A 5,901-nucleotide genomic window follows, 5' to 3' on the forward strand; every position below is an offset into this window, starting at 1 on the left:
CCGCACCTACGACCACAAAAAATATATAATCGATTTTCGGACGTTGAGCAGCTACGCGTACGATAACTATGGCAGCATCTGGCAACGCAGGCTTCCCTCAGGCCCAATCACCTACTGTCTACCGTTATCTCTCACTCAGTCGCTTTCAAGTATGTAAATCTGACATACGACCTATCAGTCGGAACGGAACTCGGTCGTGAGTCGAGAAGGTGTATGTATGTATGTATGTGTATATATACTGTTTCTGTCACACTAAATTCACCATGCATAGTAGAAGATACCTTCCAAAGGTGGCGCACAATGGCACCAAGCCCAAAAGTACGTGGTTTCGAAGCGAACTTCTTAAACGCACGGTCTTCCTCTTTTACTTCACTTCTCTCTTGTAGATCGTGTAATTACATCACTTGGGCTTGCATAATGATAAAATCAAATTAATAAAAGTTTCATTTCAGTTTTATAGTCGTTTAAACGGAAGGCTACAGAGAAATTTTACTTCTTAAAACAATAGCAACGAAAGCGTTTGTTCTTTTTCGCCACCAGTATATTTGAATATGTTAGAGATACGAAACCGAAATATCGGGCTACGCACTGATGGTCTCAATTCAGATCTCCTGCTGAAGATTCGCTGTGTTTCTGGACAAGACGCATTAGAGTGTATTGCTTCAGTTCACCTCCGTTGTAATGAATGACTAATAGTCAATAGGAATAGTGACCCGGGGATAAATGATAGTTCCTATCACGACGAAAGGTCAAAGAGTTGGTTTTATTTATTGCACTGTTGCGTCGACCAATCAATTTTCATCTTTTATATATTAATGACTCATATTCATCCGACTTAGATAACCCAACCACATTAGTGGCATTAATCTAGCAACACACGTTACACTAATCCATGGATACACATCACTATCACAACTGTTAATTACCTAAAACTACAACTATACATCGGTTTATTGATTCCTGTGACTAACATCACACTGCAAATGAGACACACTTCATCTGATTAACTACAAATCAATGAATGCATTTGTTCGACAACCTCAATAATTATTTTAAATGTTTCAGAAGCTATTGTATTCAGACTTTATGTTATTTATAGAAATACAATTTCTATGATTATTAACGCTGTTTTTTTTTTTAATTACCGGAAACATCATTAAATACGTCTATCCTTGCTTATCACGGTAGTTTGGTTTTAGAAAGAAAGAGCGATAAACGAATCCGTGATAATTAAATCCTCTCCGTGCACTTTGTAAATGGAACGAATGGTAGATTCATTGATACTAAAGTCGCAGCCCGCAGCACCGAAGCTCCACCGTTACATACTTTCTTGATCATCTCTCCTCTTCTTGTTGAGAGAATACGCTCGTCGGGGTCATTTGTTAAGATCAGGCGCGATGTTGATGTGCAAAAGTACGATAATTTATGTAAAAAGAAAAGAATACATAGCCTCGCAGCACAGTCGTATAAGCACAAGCGATAGTCACTGTGTTCCAGGTATCTGAGCACTTTGGGTGGTCGCTAGGACGCAATTTTACAGTACAAATATCTTCGACTGATCACCGACCCGTGTTATCACAGATCAATCTTGATAAGCGTAACATGGGTCACAGTTGTGTGTAGCGTGTTATCTTACATCAATGGTAAATGCATCAGTGATAAACAAGGCTATATGTCTTGCTTTTCATTTTTTAATATTATCAAATATCAATACTTTATTCATTCTTATCTTCATAAGGCTCTCCTTTTCACTTACTCTCTCATATTTTGCTTTTTCTATTTGAACCTTCGTGTATTCCTTTTTCTGAACCCCACGCTCTTTTCCATTTTTTATATTTCCGCATGTCTCCTCTTTATGTATTTATATATAGTTTAAACTGGCACTCCGTCGGTTGCGACGTTGAGTGTTCCATTGAAACGATCAACAGAGCACTCCACAGGCGCACGTTCACCTTAGCGTCGTTCTCGGGGAGATTCAGCGTGAGCCAGCATGCGACAAGGTTGGCCTTTTGAATTACAGGTAGAAATTGCTCTTGCCAGTCGAGCGGACTGGTGCAACGTCAAATAAGGCATCTTGCTCAAAAACACAACGCGCCTCCGGGTATCGAACTCACAAACTTACAATCGTAAGCCGAATAACCTAACCACTAAGCCACACATCTTCACACTCCCACACACACACACACAAGAACACAGACACACACACACACACAAGAACACACACACAAGAACACACACACACACACACACTATTATTTGAATTAACACGAAAGATATATTTATTGCGTGTGTTGTTTACTGAGGTGTGCAAACCCTCTCCACTGGGGGCGCTGGGAGATGGACGGGGTTCTGTGGAATCGAACATTAGGTACACATGCCTGAAAAAAACTCGTAAAAACTTTAATATAAACATCAGACATTTCAAAGAAAAGCACAGCATCCTTAGTCAATAAAAGACACACAAACATAGATGTGCATGAGAGACAAACAGGACAGATCGTAAGGTCGTGAGTTCGATTCCTACATTCATACATACATAGCTACATATATACATGGCTACATACATAGACACATGCATACATACACAGACACATGCATACATACACAGACAGAAACGTTAGCACGCCGGGCGAAATGCTTAGCGGTATTTCGTCTGCCGCTACGTTCTGAGTTCAAATTCCGCCGAGGTCGACTTTGCCTTTCATCCTTTCGGGGTCGATTGAATAAGTACCAGTTACGAACTGGGGTCGATATAATCGACTTAATCCGTTTGTCTGTCCTTGTTTGTCCCCTCTCTGTGTAACCCCTTGTGGGTAGTAAAGAAATAATACATACACAGACACATGCATACAGACAGACAGACAGACGTTCGTACATAGACACGTACATACATACATACACAGAGACATACATACATACATACATAGAAAAATACTCTGTTTTTGATTTTGAAATGCCAATGAAGGATCCTTAGATCTAGGTTAGAAACCAACTTTTTCTCTGTTGGCAAGAAATCTTGAAATAGACTGAATAATGACATGCATACATACATTCATACGTACGTACATACACTCTATCCAGATTACAAGTTCAGGCTTATACCTGTAATTATTGGGGCCCTGAGATATGTAACACACTGCCTAAATACCAATCTTGAGAAATTAAGCTCCTCAAAACCAGAAAGGAGAAAGCTAATTCGAAGGCTACAGATCCAATCCATCACTGGAACTGTAAAAATCTGTAAAGCTTTCCAGAAGTTTATCATTTAAATATATATATGAGTATGTCTAGATATGTAAGTATATGCATGAGAATACATACATAAAACATACAAATCTGCACATACATACATACATACATACATACAAACAAACAAAAAAATATACCCTGTTCTTGATGTTGAAATTGCAATGAAGGAGCCTTGGATCTAGGTTAGAAACCGGTTCTTTCTCTGTTGACAAGAAATCTTGAAATAAACAGAATAATGACATACATAAATACATACATTTGCATCATATATTGGTTTCAAATCTTGGCGCAAGGCCAGACTTGCATCATATATTAAATTTATTTGCTGCCCATTCGAACTTCCTTCCGTTGGTATAACACATGAGTAGAAGCAAAATGGCGTTATTTTCGCTTTCTGTTAGCAAATGAATCTAATATTTAGATGGTGAGACAAATAACATATTAAGTCCCATGTTTTTTTTTGTTTTTGTTTTTCATATTCATTTGTTTAAATATATAGGCAGTACGCATACTGCCTACGCCCAACATAATTTATATTACAAATTCTCGTTAAACAAGTAAGCAGTATGCTGTCTCAGTAAACCTCCACTAACACAATAACCTACATCGTTGTTTTTTCTATTCTTAATTGAGAAATAATTGACACTTTTTAATTGGTAATTAAAATTATTTCCTCTCTTTTTATTCATAGCATTTCACAGTTTAGTCACATATGTGTGTATACAGGCATGTACACATGTTGGTGAAGATATGTGCGTGTGTGTGTGTGTGTGTGTGTGTGTGTGTGTGTGTGTGTGTGTGTTTATAAACAACTTTAGTTTAATTCAAATAAATTTGTGACTTATTTTAACTTCTAAAGGCACTTTCACTGCAGTTTACGGTGGAGGAAAATTTCTCGTCTATGGTAAAAGGCATAAACACACTAATATCAGCTCAGTAGCACCCTCTTTGGACCCCTAGATGAATTTCTGGCACGTTATTTCGTCTTCAGTAGAGGATACCAAAGAGAGGTTAATCCTGAACTGACAGAAAGCCGTAATTTTATTATAAATCAGTCAATGCTAGTGACTGATTTGCGTTCGTAGACTGCCTGATCAAAACAAAAACACAAGCAGTAGCTCGAAACAATGATACATTGATGTGTGTGTGAGAGAGAGAGAGAGAGAGAGAGAGAGTGTGTGTGTGTAAGTATGTTTGTATGCACGTATATGTATATATTTATGTATAAGTACGTACATATACATGTATATATATATATATTTATATACACCTTTATGTATGAATAAATATGCACGTATATATTTATATATAAAGATATATTTGTATATATACAAGTGTGTGTGTGTGTGTGTGTGTGTAAAGAGTTTGTATATATTTATGCACGTTTAGATATATGAATGTATGTGTAAGTACGAATATATATTTGTACCTTTCAGTCCCTCATGCTCTCTGTAGATATACAGTTAGTGTGTGTGTGTGTGTGTGTGTGTGTGTGTGTGTGTGGTTTTTCTCAAAAGTATGTAAAAGTTTTTTTTTTAAAAAACGTCGATTTCTGCGACTTCTCTCAGTTCCTCCTCCGACTATTCTCCTCCGGTTGATGTACTCTTTGGCTTTAGGCGTTCTAACTTGGCTAGAAACACGACATCAATACAAGGAAATATAATTTTCTGATCGATTCAAAGCGAAAAGAAAAACAAAAGCAACGAAGTATAAAGAGATATAATGAGTGAAAAGTGTAACTCTGACTGATACACGCAAGTCTTGCAAGTATTAACTTCGATTGAAATAGAGGATAACGTTTGTAATAATGTTGTTGTGAAGTAGTAACACTATAAAGTCAGGAAATGAGAGTCGATGAGCGTCTAATGTAAAGTATATTTTCTAAAGAGAAATATTCCTTGCGGTATGAAATCACTGAAGTTATTATCATGTTAGAATCTAAAATCACTCAATTGCTTATCACATTAGGGACAGAGATCGTTTGTAAATGGAATCAATGCAATGACTGATGATTAGAATATGGAATTTTAAGCCTTAATATTATCGGCTGATTATCTTTGTACTGTGTGTATACAGAAATAGAAACATAAGCGTACGAGCATTCATATAAATGCATAAGTGACGAGAAATAGTCGCTGGCGAGGAAACCATGCTTTAAAGGTGCTCATTTTTGTTTTTTTGTGTGTTTTGTTTTTGTTTTTTAGTATGAAAAACGCTATTTTATTGTATACTTATGTACTATTTTATATTTTCTTTGACTTATTTAATTTAATATTTATTTATTTATTTAAGGGCGGTGAGTTGGCAGAATCGTTAAGCACACCGGGCGAAATGCTTAGCGATATTTCGTCTGCCACTACGTTCTGAGTTCAAATTCCGCCGAGGTCGATTTTTGTCTTTCATCCTTTCGGAGTCGATAAATTCAGTACCAGTTTGCAACTGGAGACAATCTGATCGACTGGGCCCCCTCCCAAAAATTTCGGGCCTTGTGCCTGGAGGAGAAAAGAATATTGCTTTTAAAAAGCGGTGAGCTGGCAGAATCGTTAGCAGGCCGGGCGAAATGCTTAGCGGTATTTCGTCTGTCTTTACGTTCTGAGTTCAAATTACGTCGAGGTCGACTTTGTTTTTCATCCTTTCGGAGGTCGATAAACT

The 5,901-nt window shown here is 37.2% G+C and overlaps 1 protein-coding gene across 3 annotated transcripts in view; it reads left to right on the forward strand.

Annotated features, from left to right (window-relative positions):
• The window catches only part of LOC106869631 (uncharacterized), a 232,169-nt gene that overhangs the window by 207,184 nt on the left and 19,084 nt on the right, over positions 1–5,901 (forward strand). The gene's annotated exons all lie outside the window — the stretch shown is intronic.

Source organism: Octopus bimaculoides, chromosome 6, assembly GCF_001194135.2.
Source record: "Octopus bimaculoides isolate UCB-OBI-ISO-001 chromosome 6, ASM119413v2, whole genome shotgun sequence".
Taxonomy (NCBI): domain Eukaryota; kingdom Metazoa; phylum Mollusca; class Cephalopoda; order Octopoda; family Octopodidae; genus Octopus; species Octopus bimaculoides.